Genomic DNA, 21,960 nt, shown 5'->3' with positions numbered 1-21,960 from the left:
AAGGAATTAAGAAAATATAGGAAAATATTTTAATAATTTTTGAGTGGGGATCACCTTTAGTGTTAACAAAAACTGGGCATTAGACTAACAGTTTTTGAAAATATCTGCCATATTATTTCACAAAGGATTAATATATCTGTATCCTAATGAAATATAATTTTGAAGAATAAAAGGCAAAATATATGGAAAGGCCATATTAAGAGATGGTTACCTAGGTTATGGTACATCCAGTCAAAGAAATACCATTCTGACAAGATAAAGTAGAGCTACATATGGCACGACTTCCACCATATATATTTTTTTATCTGAAAAAGCAGATAACGGAATAGGATGCATGTATAATCTCATTTTTATAAGAAAGCGAAATAACATGTTTATGTACATATAACAGAAACGTGAAAGGCCTTGGAGTACCTCTGGTTGGGGGCAGGGCTGAGAAGGAATGTCATTTTCTGCTTTACACATGGTTGTATCATTTTAAGGTTTTCCTCCCCTCCCAAAAGATGGGGACAAAATAGTTTTTCAATAAAATACAGTGCTTGTTTCTCTGCTACGTCTCCTTTGAAATGTGTATTCCAACCGTAGTAGACAATTTTCTTTTCTTTCACTTTCATGTCATTCGCCTCCTTTACTACCTTTTCTCCCTTATGATAACTTTGTCAAAAGCATCTGGGAAACAAATGACACTTTCCATAGCAAGGCTGCTCTATTTTTGCCTGTTACAGCATAACAGTAAGCGACACAACTACTCTTTGGTTTGAGTATCTTCACTTCTTGACAAGCGGAGCTTTTTTATACTTGTAACTCGTCCCCAGTAGTTTACACCGGGTAGGGGGACCCTACCTAACACCTGGGTTCCCACTGGGGGCAGGGTTTGCTTTTGCTCCTTCTGCCTCAGACTCCCATTATCTCCGTGACCATCGGGGAAGTTACCCAACTTCTCAATGACAAAGCTATGATGACACCCCACAAGAAAGCAGAGCATTGTGAAACAACCTTGGATAAAACAACTGAAAGAATCTATTAAGAAATTTTCGAAAGAGTAACCACGATAGTACGAGCTTCTGGAAGGCAGCCCGTCCCGAAGGAAGTCTGTGACACGCCGAACGCGGTCCACCGCTCACCCTGACATCCCAACTCTGCCGCCCCAGCTTCCAAGCGCAGAAGTCAAATCAGCGTGGGGCAGAATCCCTCCCCTCGCACGTCGCTCCGGGGGACGTCGGTGCTGCGCTGACGTCGCGGACCCGGAAAGCCCCTCCCGGGTCCGCACCGGGATGCAGACCCGGGTGGTTTCTCTTGCACAAGTCCCACCCCATTCTGAGAGCTGGTTGTCTCTGCAACTCCTCAGCTTCTCTCCCTGCGACGCGAATACTGCCAGCGCATCCCTCTCACACAAACAAGTTCTCCGTCGCCGTGTTCGCAAACACCAACTCGGTCACGAAGTTTCTTACCCACAGTTCAGGGATTCCAGGCCGGTCTCTCCCGTCTCGGGTCGGCAGCACCCGGCAGAGTGACTCCAACCGGAAGTTGTTTTCCGTTCCAGTTCAGAGGGCAGCGCCTGCGCGCGGAGCCATTAACCTATCACTCAACACCACGCCCCGGGCGGGCCGCGCCCTCCTGCCCCGCCCACCCAAGCCCCGCCCCGCCTCGTCGGGGAAACAGTCACTGAAAGGCGTCAAATGTCAAGTTTAAAGGTCAATTGAAGGAGCTAGGTTTTTGCCAAACAATAAATAACTAGGTCTAACATCACCCTTTATGTGAGTTAGCGTGCAGCTACAACTTGTTAACGGTGAAGATTCTTCCAACTCACCCTCATAGATTCCTCGCGTTTGGAGCAACTGGATGAAGACTAGCAACGTATATTTTCCACAGATCGCCCTGTGAATGTGATTAAGGTAATTAAGGTCCATACTCTGAGAAACACTGTCCTACACACACACACACACACACACACACACACTTGTTTTTTCCCCAAGTAGTAACACCTTTCACTAAATGTATTTTCTAATGTTGAATAATTGTTAAATGTAAGTAGACCTTTATTAGAAAATTTCCCTTGAATTAAGACTTCCCCACTTTTCCATTTCCTAGTCATGTTTGAATATTCTCCAAGACAGGAAATTTAGAGAGATAACTCAAGAAAAGTGTACTCCCAGTTTTCGTTCTGGTACCTGGCTAAGACAAGTTGCTTAACCTAATGAATCTTATTTTTTTAATCTGATAAATGCAGACAATGATAACATATTTCACTGGATGGATAGTTGGGAGAATCAATCTGCTAATGTAAGCAAAAGCAGGTGGTAAAGCTTAGAATGCTCTGCAAATGAAAAGTGTCCAGAGTTACTCATGTCATGCTGGCTTCTCCCCGCTGCCAAGGTTTTTTTCTGGTATTCCTTTCAGGAAAAGAGAGCAGTCAAATCCACAGCACATGTGGAAGTTTCCTGAGTACACCGAAGGCTGGGACTCTCCACATTGACTGGATTGATTGCATCTGGCTGAATGTATGTAGCACTCTCAGAAATCTTCTATGGTGATGACCATAGAAGAATTCTATTTATTCATTTTAAAATATTTTTAAAACTCTCACTGCTTTTGCACATGTTTGACATGGGTTAATAGTGTTTGGAATAGACCTCGCCACCAAAACCACAAGCATACTAAGGATGTTGAAGTAGCAATTTGACAGCCAAGATTAAAATGACCGTAAATACTATATATTTTTGTCAGGCGGAGCCTGCTCTGGAACATAGCTTTATATCCGTAGACTTGAAAACATTTCTGAAGTTGAGAATTCTCCTGTTCTAGTGGTGTTGGCCAAACCATGACAGAACACGACTTCAGCCCATGATTTTTTCTTCATCCTGAAAGGTTCAAGCCTAGCTTTGGAGTTCTTGAGCCCCCCTCTTTTTTTTTTCTTTTTTTTTCTGGTCATATGGTCCATATAACTTAGAAGCTGTTGTTTCCGCAGGGGAGTCCAGCATCTTGTGATAGTATCTTTTCTCTTGGTAGAGCAGGAGGATCAGGTTCTGGCTGCCCCAATTTTTACCTGCACTTCTGAACCACAGACGTGTGAATTTCTTTCCTTAAGCTGATAAGTCCAACGATTTAAAAACTTACCAAGTTGCAATGAATTTTTAAAAATTGGGCTTACTTTTAAAAGTTAAAGCCAAGACATAGTTTTAAAAACATTTTTTTTTAACACACAGAAACTTCTTGGTATATAACCTTGTGACCAGATGAACAGTTTTCTTGTAATAAGTAATTGAGTTAAACGTGACAATGCAGAACTGCTTTCTTAAATAATTTCTTTTTTTTTTGAGTAGTTTTAGGTTCATAGTAAAGCTGAGAGGAAGCTACAGAGATTTCCATATACTCCCCTTATGTCAACACATGCATAAGCCTCTTCCATTATCAACATCTCCCATCAGAACAGTACATTTGTCACAACTGATGAACCTACATTGACAAATCATTATCATTCAAAATGCATTGTTTACATTAAGGTTCACTCTCAGTGTTCTATGAACATAAATTCTGTGGGTTTGGGCAGATGTATAAAGACATATGACCATCATTATAGTATCATATGATACTAGACTAATTTCACTGCCCTAAAAATCTTCTGTGCTCCACCATCTATTCATTCCTTCTTCCCCTCAATCCCTGGCAGATCCGATCCACTGATCTATTTACTGTGTCCATAGTTTTGCGTTTTCCACAATGTCTCATAGTTGGAATCATACAATATGTAGCATTTTCCTATTGGCTTCTTTCATTGAGTAATATGCATTTGAGTTTCCTCCGTGTTTTGTTCACGGCTTGATAGCTCATTTCTTTTTAGCATTGAATAATATTTCATTGTCTGGATATACCACAGTTTATCTACCCACCTACTTAAGGACATCTTGGTTCCTTCCCAGTTTTGACAATTATGAATAAAGCTGATATAAACATTAGTTTGTAGGTTATTGTGTGAACGTAAGTTTTCAAATCCTTTGGGTAAATATCAAGGAACATCATTGTTGGACTGTATGGTAAGAATATGTTTAATTTTGTAGGAAGCTGCCAAACTGCCTTCGAAAATGGCCGCACCATTTTGCATTCCCCCCAGCAGTGAAAGAGATTTTGTGTTGCTCCACGTCCTTGTCAGTATTTGGTGTTGCCAGTGTTCCATAGTTTGGCCACTTAAATACATACGTAGTGGTATCTCATTGTGTTCTTATTTTCATGTCCTTGATTACATATGATGTGGAGCAGTTTTTCATATGGTTATTTGCCATTTGTATACCTTCTTTAGTGAGGTATCTGTTAAGATTTTTGGCTCGTTTTAAAATTGGATTGTTTGTATTTTCCTATTATTGAATTTAAGAGTACATGGTGTAATTTGAATAATCAGATGTATCTTTTGCAAATATTTTCTCCTCCTCTGTGGCTTGTTTTTTCATTTTTTTGATAGCATCTCATGCAGAGCAGAAAATTTTAATTTTAATGAAGATCAACGTATTCAGCACTGGTTTGGAAAAAATTGAAGGGGCTGCTTGATGATTTCTAATTGAAGTAGTAGAATTTCATAATACACTTAGAACCTAAAACTGAGTGCATAAGCATTTTGAAATATGGAAGTGCTGAAAACTGTGAATAAGGAAGAAAAAAATTAAACATACACATTTCTGAAATATATATATTTTCTCTTTCCAATCACATGATGTTGTTGTTATGAAGAGAAATGGCTGCATACTTCTCCAATGTGTGAAACAGTCATGAATACTGTGGTAGATGGATGAGTTTTGTGCTGAAACAGTGTCAAACATTTTTCTTCTTCTATACTGATGATGATTTTTTTAGAATTGACATACAATATATTTATTAAGGTTAGGAATTGAGTTAAAATATTTATTTGAGGAATAATCTTTTAAATGAGTGATATAATTTTACTCCAATTTTCCTTTCCTTTACTCATGTTACTACATACCTTAGGTTAGCAAGTGGTACTGTGAGGTAGGGTGGGATAAAAATGGGAACTGCAGTCTTATTAAAAATATTTTAGGATCTAAAAAGCTGCTTAATATTTTGTTGAGTTCTGAATATACATCTTGGGATTAAGAAAGCTGCCGGTATAAACACGACAACTTGGAATGTCAGGTATGCAGTAATAGTCTCACTCAAATCTTTGATGTGAAATATCACTATTAATAGAATCTGGATGACTTCTGATTTAGGATGACATCTGGACTAGCTGTCTCAGACTCCCTAAACTAAATGCCTAATGAAAAATTAGAAAAGCATGAGAACTCATAATACCATCAAAATGTAAGATTGATTACCGGGCCCAGTGTGTATGGCTCAGCAGGCTGTACCTCGTCCAGGGCACCCACCTGACAGATGTGCTCACTTGCCAAGGTTTACCCCCATGGGCTTGAATCTTCCCCGGAGGGATGACTTTTCCTAAGTCACAAAAAGGCAACAAAAGAGTAGCTGTAACCCTGCTGACAAGGATCCTAATGACAAAACTCGACAGGATTTTCCACCATTTGCAAGGACTGTGGGGCTGAAATGGAAATGATCTTTGTTGTATGCAGGTGAGCAAATCTGCTGGCCTGAAAAATATTAAGAAAGCTATCTGCCTCAAAGTACCTACTCATGAATTGGACAGTAACTTCACTACTATGTGTTACCCACAAATAGTATTTTATACCTCCTTGCCTCAATGTCCCTCATTTAGTACTTCTCTCTATTTTCCACTTTGGAGCTATAGTTTGGAATATACCAACATGACCCTAATGGGTGTGGATAGATGTAATTCTCCGTATTTAAGCATATGTGAAGCCAACAACGAAAGGGGCGAGGCAGACAGAGAGATGTATGTCTGTCTCTCCCTGGGAGTTTAATTTTTCATATGTGGTTCCTAGCAAGGAAAAGACCAATGATTGTTTCTGATTAACCAGGAATTCTTCTCTTGATAGTAAAATAACCAGGTAATAAAGGTGAAGGATCTCACCACAGGCGAATACCCATAGTGACAAAATTAACAATGTCAGCTTCAGGTCGAAAATTTACCTGTGAACTATGCATGTTTACTTGTCTCTCAGCTCAAGGAACAAATAGAAATCTGGCAGCTCATGAGAAGAACTAATAGAAATCTGACAGATAATAAGAAGAACCAAGGAAAAGCCATACATCTGGTTAGTAGAGGATACACAAGGCTTAGAATGAGTGAATAAACAACAAAGTATCCCTTTGAAAAGATCATGCTGCATTAAGAAGGACAGAGTCTTCAAAATGCAGAGAAAGTTGGAGAATGGTTTACCAGAAGCATAAGTAAATGGAAAGGCTCTCCTTTGTATTTTCTATGAAAGAAAAGATGAAATAAGACATTAGACTAAGATGAGGAGGGACCTAGTTAAGAGGCAAGGAGAAATAAAAACAAAGTTGAATAAGTTAAGGCTGTAAGAACATAAAACATGCAATGGCAAAATTCAAAGATAATCAAGGATTTGAACATAATCAAGGATGGAATCAATATTGCAGAACCTTAAATCAACGATTAAAGTAAAAGTATGCAAAAGTCTCTCAAAATGTAAATGTAAAGGACAAATAGATGAAAACCATTAAATGTAAAAGAGGAAAGATAGCTCTCCAACTTCTTCCTGAAGAAGAGATCAGAGTAAATTAAACAGAAATAGGAACCAAAGATATATCAAAAGATGTCTGAAATAATACTTCAATGCAAAGTAGTAATGAAAAGGACTCAATGAGTTTTGAAACATATTAAGGGGACCAAATACCTATCCTGATAAAGAATTTTATATTAAATGATATATCAATTGATTCATTTAATCAATAAATGTTTTGTGAGTCCTTGATATCTGCTAAAAGTTAGGGATATAAAGATGACCAAGACATGGCTCTACCTTAAAAAAATCTTAGTGCTATTGTGGGTGACCCACAAGATGCAGGCAATTACTACACAATGTAGTAGTACAATATTATAATAGGGGTAAGTGTAGGATACTCTGAAAAAATATTGGAGAGGCCTTAGTCCAGGCTTGAGAGGGTGAGGGAAGACTACCTGTGTCTAAAGTATGGAAAAATTCAACAAGAATCTGGGCAGAAAAAAAAATTACTCACAAAGGAAGAAAAATAAAGAAAAGTAGACTTCTCTTCAATATTAAACTTCAGAAGCTGACTAGAATAACATCTACAGTTGCCTGGAAAGTTTTCACTCTCAAATTCTATACCCACCCAAGTTATCATTCATGTAAGAAATGAAAACAAAGACATTTTTAGATACCTCAAGGTTCAGAATATACCACTCATTTCCTGAAATAATTGAAGATACACTTTGGTTGGTCATGAATGGAATCATAATTAAAAATAACAAGGCGAAATTCTGATATAAAAGAAATATTTGAAATAATTTAAATATTAGATTAAGAAAAAACTTGTTGCAAATATAATGAGAACATTAAAGGGAATTTTAAAACATAAGATATAAGTATAAATACATAAATAAACAATTTAATAATAATAATTCTAAACTTCTTGATTATAACAATAAAAATTCAACTGGGTGAAACAGAGGTGGCAGGAAGTAAAAAGTTCTAGTTTACTCATTTCCTATCTTCTATGTGTGGAAATAAGGAAATAATAGTTAGAATCTCATTTTAACTATGATAATTTAACATATATTATTTTAGTTTCTTGAAATGTAATGGTAAGTAACTACAAGTAGATTTAAAAATTGTATCTTCATATTTGTCTTGTAAATACAGGAAGAATGAACACATTGCCCATATAACAAAGATATAAAACTCTTGCTTCCCAACATTTAATCAATCACCCAATAAGGTAACTCATGTGAATACTTCTCTGAATACATTTCTTGCATGCACATATTCTGTGTCCCTACTGTTACACTCTGGCCTCGTGGCCACTGTGTTTCTATTGCTTTGTTCAAGCCACCATAATTCATATTTACCATACAAGCCTCCTCACTCTTCTCCTCACTTTTACTATTGTCAAATTCTAAGTGTTATTATGTTCCTGTGTCATCTAAAATTGCTCATTGGATTCATATTACCCTTAGCATAAAATCCAAACTCTAAGCCTGGGATGAAGCTGTTTTTTAACCTCTCTAGACTCTTAGGCTCCCTCTTCTTCCTGGTAACTTTGGGCTTCTATCAATACCTCAAATGCGCCCTGTTTTGTCCTTTTCACATTTTGCCAATGTGCTTTCCTCATCCTAGAACATGTTTCTCTTATGTTTTACTTGATTTGTTGAGGCCTCAGAAAAATGGTCTGATCTAAGCAGGAAGTCACTTGACTCCCCTTCCAGGTTAGAACTGTGGGTTCACCTGTGGACTCCTATTTCACTCTGTCCTTTCTGCTTTATGACATGCATCGCGCTTGAAATTCCAAGATGCACATTTGGATGTTTTTGAATTTAGGATAGCTATTACAATTGATATTAATGAAACGTGCAACCACCAGTCTGAGACCTATTTGACAAAACTATTCTTCAAAAATGAAGGAGAAATTAAGACTTCTGAGATAAACAAAAGCTGAGGGAATTTGTTGCTAGTAAACTTACCCTATAAGAAATGATAAAAAGAGTTATTCAGGCTCAAATAAAAGGCCACTAGACAATAAATCAAAACCATACAAAAAATTAATTCTGGTAAAGACAACCACATAGATAAAAATAAAATTCAGCATGAATTTTTGGTTTATACCTCCTCTGTCTACTTCCTACATGATTTAAAAGACAAATGCCTAAAAATAATTATACATCCATGTTAATAAGAACACAACGTATAAAGATGAAATTTGTGATTACAATAACATAAGGGAGGGAACCAAGCTGTGTACAAGTAGAGTTTTTATATATTATTGAAGCTAACTTAGTACTAATTCAAATTAGATTGTTATAAATTTAAGTTGCTAATTTCAATCCCCATGGTAACCACTAAGACAATATCTTAAAAAAATAAAAGAAAATGAGAAGGGAATAAAATGGTACACAGCAAAGAATTAATTAAACACAAAAGAAGGCAGTAATGGGGGAAGTAAATAACAGAAAAATGGTATGTCAGAAATCAAAGAGCAAAGTGACAGAAATCCTTTCTTATCAATAATTACCTTAAATATAAATGGATTAATCTCTCCAATCAAAAGAGCTTAGAACCATGGCTAATACAATATGATCAAACTAGAAGCTGTCTATAAGAGACTTACTTTAGATCAAAAGATAAATAAGTTAAAAGTAAAAGGATGGAAAAAGAGTCTCCATGCAAATACTAACCAAAAGAGAGATGAGGTGGCTATACTAATATGAGACAAAAGAGCTTTTAAGTCAAAACTGTTACAAGAGACAAGGAAGGGCATTATACAGTGACAAAACAATAATTTATCAAGAAGATGTAACAATTATACACATATATACCAAACAATGAGCCCCAAAATATAAGAAGCAAATCTTGATAGGATTGAGGGGAGAAATAGACAGTGCTACAAACAGTTTGAGATGTTACTACACCACTTTTAATAATTGATAGAAAACAGAAGATGAAAAAGGAAAGAGAGGACTTGAAGAATAGTATAAACCAGCTAGATCTAATATATATGTGTATAATATAATAGACATATAATATATGTCACTCCACTCAACAATAGTAGAATACACATTCTTTTCAAGTAGATATGGAACCTTCTCCAGGATAGATCAAATGTTAGGCCATAAAAAAGTCTCAGTATATTTAAAAATATTGAAATCATACAAAGTATCTTATCCAACCAAATAAGAATGAAGCCAGAAATCAATAACAGAAGGAAAACTGGAAAATTCACAACTATGTGCGAATTAAACAATATAATCTTAAACAACTATGGGTCAGAAAGGAAATTACAAGGGAAATTATACTTACTTAGAGATAAATGAAAACCAAATCATACCATACTAAAACTTATGAGATGCAGTGTAAGAAATCAATAACCTAAGTTTACGCTACAAGGAACTAGAAAAAGAAAAAAAAACCTAAATGCAAAGCTAGCAGAAGGAAGGAAATAATAAAGATTAGAGCAGAGATAAATGAAATAGAGAATAGGAAAACACTAGCATCAATGATGTCAAAGTTAGTTCTTTGAAAAGATCAACAACATTGACAAAGCTATAGCTAGACTTATAAGAAACAGGAAGAGAATAACAAATAACTAAAGTCAGAAAGGAAAGTGTGGACATTACCAACAACCAAATAAAAATAACAAGGATTATAAGAGAATACTATGAAGAGTTGGATGTCAACAAATTAGATAACCTAGATGCGATGTACAAATTCCTAAGAAACACACAAACTACCAAAACAGAATCTAGAAGAAATAGAAAATCTGATCAGATCTATAACAAATAAAGAGATTGAAGCAGTAATCATACACCACCCTACAAAGAAAAGTCCAGGACCTTCATTGGTGAATTTTACCAAACGTTTAAAGAAGAATTAACATCAATCCTTCTCAAACTCTAAAAATAAAAAGTAGAGGAGGAGGAAATACTTCCTAACTCATTCTGAGAAGCCAGGATTACTGTGATACCAAAGCTAGACAAAGACACTGCAAGAAAAGAAAACTGAAAATCAGTATTACTTATGGATAAAGATGCAAAAATTCTCCACAAAAATAGTAGTAAAATGAACAGTGTATTAAGTGAGTTATACATCGTGACCAAGTATGATGTATCTTTGGAATACAAGGGTGGTTAAACGTAAGAAAATCATTCAATGCAATATACCATATTATAGAATAAAGGAAAAACACTCTACATGATGATCTCCACTGATTAAAAAAAAGGCATTTGACTAATTCCAACACTCATGATTAAAATATAAAAAAGACCCAGAAAACTAGAAATAGAAAGGAACTTCCTTAACATGATAAAGAGAATGTATGAAAAACCCATAGCTAATATCATACTAAATGGTGAAAGACGGAAAGATTTCCCCCTAAGATCAGGAAGGAGACAGGATGCTTTCTTTCACCACTGCTATTCATCATTGTCCTGAAGTTCTAGCCAGAACAATTAAACAAGGAAAAGAAATAAAAGACATCCAAATTAGAAAGTAAGTGAAAAATGTTTCTGTTTGTAAATGACATTATCCTACATATAGAAAACCTCAAAGAATCCACAAGAAAGCTACTAGCACTAATAAATGATTTAACAAAGTTTCAGGATACAAGACCAACACTCAAAATTATCAGCTATGTTTCCCTACATCAGCAATGAACAATCCAAAAAGGAAATTAAGGAAACAATTCCATTTACAATAGCATGCAAAATAATTTTATATTTTGTGATTTACCTCAATTTTTTAAAAAGAGGAAAAAAGGTAAAAAATTAAGGAAATCTGAATAAACTATGGGCTAAATTAATAAAAAGGTATCAATATTTGTTCCTTAATTGTAACAAATGGACCGTACTAATGTAAAATATTCGTAAGAGTGGAAACTGTGTATGTCAGGGGAAGGCAGGGTGGGATATGGGAACTATTTGTAGTGTTTACTCAGTTTTTCTCTAAATCTAATAAAATCTAATAACTGAATAACTTGGATTAAAGAGGAAATAAGACTGCAATTAAAAAAACATAAAATAATTATTATGTGAAAGTGAGATGTGAGATGTAGTTAAAATGGTACTCAGAAAAACTTCCTAGCCTTAAATACTTTAATTACAAAATAAGAAAGAATAAAAATAAATGAACTAAACATTCAATTCAAAAACAGAGAAAAGGAAAAGTAAAATGTTCTAAAATGAGTCATTAACAAAATAGTAATAAAGATGAAAGCAAAAACTATTTTTAAAATAACTGAGCATAAAAATGATACATCCAAGAGATTAACCCTTTGACATGTCCAATCAGAAAAAAAAGAGAGAGAGAGGGTGAGAAACATAAATGGACAAAATTAGTAATGAAAAAGAGTTATCCACATAGATATGAAAATAATTTAAAAAGTGAAAGAGAAACCTATGTATGCTAATACATTTGAAAAATTTGTTGAAAAGGATCATTTATAAACAAAACGAATAACCTAAACTGTGTGAAAAAATAGCATAAAACCCAAACGGATCAATAAAACAGAAAACATTAGAAAGTTTTTAAAGAATTACTTCCCAAAGTGGGTGCCAAGGACAATCAGTGTTAATTTCCTCTTTAAACGTTTCAAGGAGCAAATAACGCCCATCAAACTTTTTTAGAACATGGAAAATTTTGGTATTTTTATCAAAAAATAAAAACATAGATTAATTTTACTTATGAATATGAAAGCAAAAATTCTCAGTAATTTACAAACATTTATTTTTCAGCATACATTTTCTTAATATAAATTAGTACAAGATTAACTGATTGACACTCATTTTGCGTACCACTGTTGGTTGTAACTGAACTGAAGTCTGCAAGTAACATTGTCATAATAGGGAGAAAGCTTTTTGCACGAAGTGTAGGAACAGCTGCTTTGTTTGAGTATCTGGTTGCTCTGCCTGGATAGGGTTTCTTGGCTATGTCACATTGTTTTCATTCTTTTCTGTTAATTTGAGTTGTGAAACCAATTGTGAAGTCGAAATAATAGAGCAGAGGCTTCTAGCAGGTGGATTGAAGAGAAAATAAGGAAATGTGTAGGTTTGGTTTGGTTCGTTTTAATCAACCAATGTATTATTTTAACCAAAGCAAAAACAAAATATGCTTTATAACTATAAACCTACCTTTATTATGGAGGCATGATTGTTGATAACACGGAATTTTTAAAAATGCAATTACTGTATTGTGTAACAGCAGAGTACTATATAATTTAAAGCAACAAAACTATACAGCTGTCTTGAATGATACTAAAAAGATATTGAATATAGTTTATCATGAAGTCTTGATACAACTTTAGTAAACTAGGGTTAGAAGTATATTTGGTAGTTATTTGGTTTCTTGATGAATTTATCTAAAGCCGACAGCCAACGAATAGGGAAATTCCCACTGAGTTCAGAATAAGACAAGATTGGCAGTTATCGCCTCTGTTATTAAACACTGTTTTATAAGTTCTGGCCAATGTAAGAAGAAAAAGAGGAGACAAAATTATATTTTTCCCATCTAGGCATCACATGTGAATTACCTAAAATAATTTAGAACAGATAAAGGACGAATACAATGGCTGGATATAAGATGAAATTACAAAATCAAGAACTTTCCTACATGCCAGCAATAATTAGTTAGAAAATATAGTAGAAAGAATGTCCCTATCAAATAACATCCCTACCACACAGAGTATAAAACAAAATATATTGGAATATATTTGATAACAAACAAAGAACCTAGTTATTTCCTGATCCCTGAAGTACTTGGAAAGAAAGAGTGTTGGCAGACAGAAAGTTTCTCTATGGTAAGGATGATCATTTCCCTCAAATTAGTGCATAAGTTTCATGCAATTCCAACCAGAACTTTTTTGGAGAAATTTAATAGATTTATTTTAAATCTTCCAGTTGGCCATCCCTTTCATTGTCACAAGTGTTTAAGAAAAATAACTAGACATTGCTTTAAGGCCCTAGTTGGCTGCTAGGAACTTCAGTCAGGTCGGACGTGGTATTACAGCCCCCTGGCCACCACTGCATGAAAGCAGAGTCATGTATTCATTCACCTGTGCACAGGTAAAAGTGCACCCTGGAAGGAATGAGGAGATGGGGTGGGCAAGCGAGGAGAAGGGAGACCTAGGAATGACTTCTAAGCTTCCGTGAGTGACTTGGCTGCTCTGTGATTCTGGCCAAGTCATCTTCATCTTTCCCTTATCATTTTGCATTTGGATAGAGCATCTTAAAATACTGTTTCAATATTGTAAGAAGGGAGGGCAGTGATAACAGAGAGCCATGGAAAAAGAAGTGATATGAATTCATGTTTAAGCCCGGCTCTGCCACTAGCTGGAAGATACCGTGATTGTTTTCTTCCAGAATACACTCAATAAATGGCAGCTTTTACTATCACAATAACAATGATTGTTTATATTTAATCTTTTTGAACTATCAGTGTTTCTTAGGATTATTCTTAAGAAAATACTATATAATCTTTAGTATTCATTTTTGATTGTGAACATAAAAGCCAATTGGTAACAGAATAAGACTAGAGTACACTAATTGTGTAAGTTTAAATGTTTCAAGATAGGAAATGCAAAGTTATCTATAAGGTTAATATTTTACTGTAAAGATATATTCATTAACACGTTTCTTAGGAAATGGAAAAGCACTAAACTTGAGTTAATGTTTGAATGGATGCACTGGATCAGGCCTGAATTGATCTTTAAAATTTTAGCCAAAAAGAAGTATGAATATATACAGTATTAGTGTACTTTTCAACCTAGTAAGCTATGTGCAAGCTAACTCATGCCAAATACATATATTTTAAGTCTTACATTATGTTATTAAAAACACTCATTAGAGAAGGCTTATATTCTAGATATAAACTTAAAAAAATAATTTCAAGTAGAGACATAAATTCTATCTTAAAAGTTAGGAAACGTAAAAATATCACAGTATTTTAAATTTTCCTTTAGTCTTAGCTACGGACCCCATTTTTCACAGGTCAAATTTCCAACTATGACAATGAATACAAAGGCATTATTGAATCATGTCATAAATTACTCACTTAGCAGAAGCAAGAGAACAAATCAGCAACCCCTCAGGTTAAGACATCCAGGACACCTTGCTAGGTTGAGAATCGGTGGGAACTCCTGAAGTTTTGGTTACCTCTTTTCCAGGTTACAAGTCTCCTTCACAGACTATTGCTCTTTAAAGATGTGGGCAGTTAGAGTTTGGAAGCTTTACCTACAGGCTGTAGCAATGCTGCCTAAACCTCACTGAGCTCTGCCTTGTGTTTAACTGGGAACTTCCACTGAGAAATCCCCTGACTTGAAGACTTCCTTATTTGTAGCTATCAACAGCCAATCGTGGCAAGATACTGAAATGAAGCAGACTACCAGAAAATGTTCTGTAAACCACCCGTGACTTTAGCTCTGACTTCCTTTTGAAGAAAAGACACTTTACTTGCCTACTTAGGGCATTTTAACAAAAATCCAGAAATTATAAACACAAAAATATTTTGGATTAAGCACACTTTCATGTAAGAAAATTTAAAAGTTAGTTTATTTTATGGCTTTCTTTTCTTTTTTTAGCTTTTAAGAAGTCACATTTCCCCCTAATCTATTTATAAACAGAAGACAAAGACGATATTTGAGTATAGTCATCTGCTTCTTGGCCAACAGAAGTCACTGGAATGAAGAAGCGTAGTGCTAATGTTTACACTGGATTCCAGAGCCTGACCTCAGGTACTTAGAAAAGAGGTGAAGAGAGTCTTAAGACAGCTTTTCTCCTTGGGAGCTAAAGTTTACTGTTCCTCTGGATGAGCGTCTGTTCCAGTACACCGGGGAAATGCTTTACAAATACATGTGTTCTTCTCAGCTACTTGGAGCAACCTATCAAGTTTTACATGCAAATAGAAGGTAGCATATGCACCACAGACATTTTTCTTTGTTATAAAATTTTAGAGCTGGAAATGTCCTTACACACCATCTGTTCCATTTCCTTTTTATTCAGATGAGGAAATAGGAGAGGGTAAATGCTCAAAGTCACAAAGAAAGTTAGAGGCAAAACTCAAATTAAAATCTGAATTTTTTGAATCTGAGGGCATTTCTTTTTTTAGTGTACTATCAGTATATGAAGTTATTAAACAGGAAAAAGACTAACGAAAAAAAATTGAGAGTCTCTTTCTTGGTTCAATCCCTACAGTTTGCAGATGAGGAGTCTGAGACCTTCCCCGAAGTTCCACAGTTAGTAAAAGCATTAGAATTTAGAAATTCCGATTCTCAGTCTAGTTTCCTTTCACTTTGAAACACTGCCCTCTCTTAAATTAGACGTGAAATAAGCCTGAGATATTTCTACTCATGATAAAATTATTCTATAAAAAGGAAATAATTTTGAAAGTATCCAACGTAATGAAAAAGCTTATGATTAAAAACATTCCATTTACTCATCTGACATATAATGAAGAGTTAATTTCCTTCCGTGCCTTGTGTTTTATAATTATCTTACTGATATCAAACATTAAACTTTCTTGTGTGCAACGGAAAAAATAAAGCCTAACTGATACTGTAAATACAGCAAAATAAGAAAGTGTGATAGCCACTAGTGGAAGGAAAATGTTCTTCTCAAGAATTTACATTTTTGAATGAGCAGGATTTTAAAAACATGGCTCTTTTAAAAAGCAGTGCTGATGTCTTAACTGGGAAATGCCCCTTTGGTCTCTCTGTCGGTGCCCCTTCCCTTTTCTATTTGCTTTGGCCTGTGAGCTTGGCTGGTGCCCAAGCTCCAGCAGAACTGGCTAGTCCTGGGTACCAGTATTTGGCCTCAACCTGGAGGGGCACCGCTTGCAAGAGGGTCCTGAAGCCAAGACAGGAAGCTATAGTTAGAGATCTTTTTAAGGAAATTCTGTCTGAATGCGTGGAATTTAAACCTATGCCACGGACCCGTTCTGGCTCTTGGCAAAACATGTGAGGCAGATGGAAAGTTTTGATCTTTGTTGTCTCTAGTGGTTCCCGTCCCTATCCCACCCCCACCTCCCATCCCCCTGACCCCCACCCCTACCCCCTGTCTGCAGAGTCATAAACCATGTGAACAGGGCAGATAGAAATGCAGAGAGATTCCAGGAGGGGAGGAAGGAGTAAACTGGCACCAAGCCAGGACTGGGAAGGGCTAGGGTACAAGATGAGGGTACAAGGAGACTTGAGGAGGGTGCTCTAAGCCCCAATTTGAGAACCGGAGGCAAAGTCAGATTCCCATTCTGGCAGAGGTGAATGATGGCCAAGGGGTTGCTAATCAATGAATGAAGAGATCCCCACCATGGGCAGCAGGGCTCTCAGGGCAGGTCTGCCCGCCAGGCCTCCCTACGAAGCACCCCTGGGAAGCGGAGTCTTCCCTGAGGACAGTGGAGGGCAAGAAAGCCAGGGCTCTTAGTTGCTGACTGGGATTCAAGGATGGGCTTCCTCCTTCAGGAAGGGACCCAGGTGCCTGCAACTCCGGCCAAGAAGCTAGTTAGGCGGCCGGGCTGCATGGAGTAGGTGTTTGATTGAGAAACTTTGTTCAGATGATTCCATGGACACCTGCAGGATGAATCCATGCTCCAGACAAAGTATTTATGGGAGCAGCTGAAGTTTCTAGCCTCTACTTGCCAGTGGGCTGATGTTCCAGGATTTTATTGGCCCACAGCCACAGCAGAGTGGGACCTGCGGGAATGATGGATACTCTTTTTCCAATACAGCCCCAATCTCTATAAACTGCACGGGGGGTTAGTAGCTGGTATTACTAATTTGCAACCTAACATAAGTTTATGCCAAAGTATTGCTTCTTCATTGGGGATGCTTGCACTTTATGTCTTAAGAGAGTTGTAGATTTAAAGGTGTCTTCATTTAATGGAATTTCTAGCCAGGGAATGGGGGAAGGGGATTTAATGCATGTAGGGATAAGGTCAGGAAGGGGAAATGCCTTACTCCTTACAATTCTTCTCCTTAAAGTGTAACCTAAGTTCAGACTGGTCTTATATCAGTAGGAACATGTAGTTAGCATGCTTGCTCAATTATCTATTCAACAGGCATTTATTATCTATTGCGTGTTAGGTTCTGTGCTGGGTGTAGGGATTATTAAAATGCTTTTTCTTGCCCTTGAGGAGCTCATGACATTAAGGAAGAGACAGACAGGCAAACAACATTTTGCTCTACCCATTGCCAAAGATGAGAGCAGAGATCTATAGAGGGTGCTGTGTGGGCAGAGAGGCACTTCTCAGCTGGAGTGACTCATGAAGAGATGCCTAGACATCTACGAACTGAACAAGCAAATGGGTCAAGGGTTAAACATTTATTTTATACTTTTTTCCATATTCTCAGTAAATTCACTCTGATTTCTTTTAGGCTTTCTTTTTGCTCATTTCTATAGCTTTACTTGTAAAAATTTCCTAAAAAAGTCTTAATGTGCTTTTTAATATTGTAGAGGATTATTTATATTCTTGATGATCGTTAGATAGACAACATTTTAGTGTTTGTGTTATTTATCCTGAGAAAACAAACCTGTGTGGCACACAGATGCCTGAGCAGTTAAGAAGTACCTTAGCCTATTATTTTGGAGACGAGGAATAAAAGTAGGACTCTGTTTCCCCAGCACTTTGTCATCCTCGTTGTATGATGGTCACACGTTTCTGGCTATCAAAGGCAAGAGGATGATAAGTGACGTATGATGAAAATAAGGTTGATAGAACTAAAATACAAAAATATCTTGACAAACTTAAGTTATATAGGTTGGTGCTAACATGAAATTTAACAGGAATAGTTATAAAGTTGTTACTTCCATCCTACATCCTACACCATCCTACAAGCGTCCCACAGCCATGCACCATCCTACAAACAAACAAAAAACAGGAAAAAATTGCCTAAGTCCAGATAGGGGATGATGAGATGCAATTTAGTGGCAGTCAAAATTTAGTGGCAATACAAAAATGACTTAAGAGTTTTACTTGATGTGGTTAATACGGGGATGTTAAAACATTTGAAAATGAATAGGAACTTAGAATTCTTGCTAGAATGAGGAAAACATGAATCCTGCTTTCAGACCCTCTTTCTGGGTACCACTCTTTGAGAAGACCATAGTCAGACTAATTGTTAAATATACGTCCATATTATATATATATATATATATATATATATATATATATATATATATATATATATATATGATTGTAGTAATAGGGGATGTTTAGCCTAGAGAAAATGAGAAGAAATAACAGTATTCAAATATCAATTACATTCTTTTATATAGCTCCAAGGTGGACCTCAGACCTAAAAGGAAACTAAAAGGAAAACAAATTTTGGTTCACTATAGAAAGTTCCACATTCCAACAGTAGGAATAATAATAAATCACTTTGTGAGCTAATGAGTTCCATGTTCCTGGGAAAAATCAAGCACAAGATTAATGACTGCTGTTTGGGGATGTTGAAAGAGCATTAACATTTCAGATGAGATAATAATGACTAATATAACCCATATCGCATTTACTGTGGTCCTGGCACAATTCTAGGTACTTTACATGTATCACTTCATTTAATCCTTTTAAGTACCTTATGAAGAAGGTGCTCTTTTGTAGCTACAAAAGCGAGGCATAAAGATGTTAACGAACTTAACCAAGTACATGTAGCTAGTAAGTAGAAACCAGGCATCTGTCTCCAAAGCCCATGCTCCGAACAACTTTACTGCAGTGTAGCTGGGATGTCCATTACTTTTATTCCCTCTTATGCCTGGTTTTGAAAGCTTCCAGCCTGACAAGAAGTTAATTAGCTGATAGGGTGTCACCTCCAATCGTTGCCCAATATCTGCCAGTTTGGTCTTAGGATGGGCGTGTAAGAGTGATATCCTTGGAGACAGCTAGAGGTGGGAAAGGAAAAGGAGAGAGGTACAGAAGCAGGCCCTTGTGGAGCATGGGAGAAGGGAACTAGACTTGCTGCCATTTCTCAAATGCCAATTTAGGAAACCAGGGCGGCCTTGGAGCAGATTCAGTGTCATTAGTTAAGGAAGATGACAGTGCACATTTTGTTTTTGCAGATTTACTTATCCTTCAATTTTTTATTTTCCAATCTGTTATGTATAGCTTAGTAAGTCTCATAAAAAATCAATGATATTTTCTTCAGGGTACAAGGCGAACTATCTAAGGCTCCATAAAAAATTTCTGTAAGTTGACAGAATTTCATCAGGGAAGAAGGCACCTTGCCATAGAAAGGTCTGCTTCAGGTATTATACATTCCTTCTCTTTTAGTGGCCAAGGTAGCAATACATTTAGTTTATTGCCAAATAGCCCTTTTATTTTGATCTATGTACTGGGATTTCTCCTGTCTAAGGTTAATGAGAACCGCCAACCAAAAGAATGAGTCTCATTTTCTTTGTAAATTGAGAAACCCAGAAGAGTGGTTTAGATATTCGCATAAAGAAAATAGAAATTACTTGGCTCCCTCACAGAGGTCCAGAATTTATAAATGGTAGAAAACAAATTTGCATTACCTAAAACATATTTCTTTTGGATTTATAAATTCATGAAATTGCAATTGCTGTGAGATGCTTAAGGTCATCAATAATTTTCTATGTGAGTACACGCAGTACAGTAATTTAGTCCTGATACAGTTTCTAATATTAGGATTAATAGTTCATACTTGTAATTCTCTATAAATAAGGAAATAAAAAAAAACATGTGAGACCATCTATAGCAATGACAGCGAGAGAGAAATTAGAGAAGAGAAGAAAAAGGAGGGAGAGACAGAAAGGATAATCCATAAACTCTGAGTTTTTCTATGACTGTAATAAAACAAAACAGACTTTCAAAGAGATTTGACCTTTGAAATCTGTTTAGCTTGACTCCGGGGAGGTTGGAAGGAGTCAGTAGCTGAAGCTCACAGAGAGGTTTCAGGAGTCTTTCTGTGTTATTTATTCTTTGATTTACCAGTTAAGTAAGATTCCTTTTAATTTGATCATATTTGGAGGGATGCCAGAGTCATGATGAAAGATTTAATAAACATTCGTTCCAAGTGAAATCATAAGTTATTGTTTGAGGGAGAAAAATTGAGGTAGTGCTGGAAGTGTCGGAATAATTGTGTGTGTGAGTGTGTGTGTGTACATGCTATTCTTTAGATAATTTGGTTGAATCCCTTCACTTCAAAGAAGAAGAAACTGAGACTCGAAGAGAAAGATTTTCTTAATCTCAAATAGCTGATTAATGGTGTTGGCAGATTTCCACTGGCATTGAGATCCTAGTTCCAAAGTCCTCGATCATCTCCGACTGCTGTGAAGGTTTGGAAGCTAAGCGGGGTATGATTGGAGAGCTTTCTCTAATTACTCTATTAGTGTAAGGCTTGTCTCTTCCCTTGTCATTGGGTTTCAGATTTTAAAATATTGTTTGAATGGGAAAAATAAACCTTCTAGGAACAGGTCTTTCCCACATCACTCATTTATTCATCAATTGCTGTACATTCACTACCTCTTGGAAGAGGATGCCATAGAACCAAGCTCCGTGGCACTTTCTGTAGCACATCCGGAGAATTAAAAGTCACCTTTTTGTTGACAGGCAGTCTAGCAGAAGGGCTAGGCACACCGGTCCTGGAGCCATATTGCCTAGTTTCTAAATCCTGACTCCATTCTTGAATAGCTCCTTGCCTAAACCTTATGGTAATTTGAGGATTGAATGAATAAGTATATAAAAGGCATTTAAAACTCTGAGCACATGCTGAGGCTATATAAGAAGTTTTTTGTTGTTCTTTATTCCTTGTTATAATTTTATTCACTGTCTCTTTAAAGTCATAATGTGAATTTATACAGGTATTGCAGAAAAGCTAGAGAGAGGGAAATTAAATTATTTGAGCAAGATACTTCCAACTTGGTCTGTTTGTGACCTATTTTATGCTAATGTTTTTGCAGAAAACAAATGGAAAAGCCTAATTAGTCCCTCATCTCTTATTCTCCAGATAATTTTTTTTTGTAGGTAATCTAGAGTTTAATTTAAAATTCTTAAGTAGTTACTCTTTTTTTTTTTAGTTTCAGGTGTACAAAATAATGTAATAGTTAGACATTTACCCCTTACAAAGTGATAACCCCCTCCCCCAATCTACTATCCCTCTGACATCATATAAAGCTGTTACAATTCCACTGACTCTATTTCCTATGCTGTACTCCGCATCCTTATCTATATATTGTTATAGTTGACATTCATTATTATTCAGCTTCAGCTTTAGGTGTACACTGCAGTGGTCAGGCATCTACACCGTCCATGAAGTGGTCTCCCCCCCAGGTAATTTTTAAAACTATATATAGAAGATACTCATTTGGGCACAACAATATTGACCTGACAATTGAGTAAG

At 36.2% G+C, this 21,960-nt stretch overlaps 1 protein-coding gene and 1 long non-coding RNA gene across 8 annotated transcripts in view; one reads left to right on the top strand and one right to left on the bottom strand.

The window, feature by feature from the left end:
- TANK (TRAF family member associated NFKB activator) overlaps window positions 1–14,918 on the bottom strand; it is a 74,397-nt gene extending 59,479 nt beyond the window's left edge. For 3 of the 7 annotated variants that reach the window (XM_019727272.3, XM_019727277.3, XM_019727275.3), the window contains exon 1: window positions 1,452–1,570. The gene's annotated coding sequence lies outside the window, so the exon portion shown is untranslated. Of the gene's footprint in view, window positions 1–1,451; window positions 1,571–1,810; window positions 1,879–14,666 lie in introns of those variants that run through there. The other 4 variants (XM_074337096.2, XM_019727273.3, XM_074337089.2 and 1 more) reach the window with 4 other exon arrangements.
- The window catches only part of LOC109445161 (uncharacterized), a 92,900-nt gene continuing 72,577 nt past the window's right edge, over window positions 1,638–21,960 (top strand). The window contains exons 1-2 of the long non-coding RNA XR_002137006.3: window positions 1,638–1,895; window positions 2,401–2,501. This is a non-coding gene — a long non-coding RNA (uncharacterized LOC109445161). The remainder of the gene's footprint in view (window positions 1,896–2,400; window positions 2,502–21,960) is intronic.

The sequence above is a fragment of the Rhinolophus sinicus genome, chromosome 17 (genome assembly GCF_057876585.1).
Source record: "Rhinolophus sinicus isolate RSI-liver-muscle chromosome 17, RSI-T2T, whole genome shotgun sequence".
In the NCBI taxonomy this organism is placed as follows: domain Eukaryota; kingdom Metazoa; phylum Chordata; class Mammalia; order Chiroptera; family Rhinolophidae; genus Rhinolophus; species Rhinolophus sinicus.
Note: the sequence above shows the minus strand (reverse complement) of the source record. Positions and strands in the feature narration are given on the sequence as shown.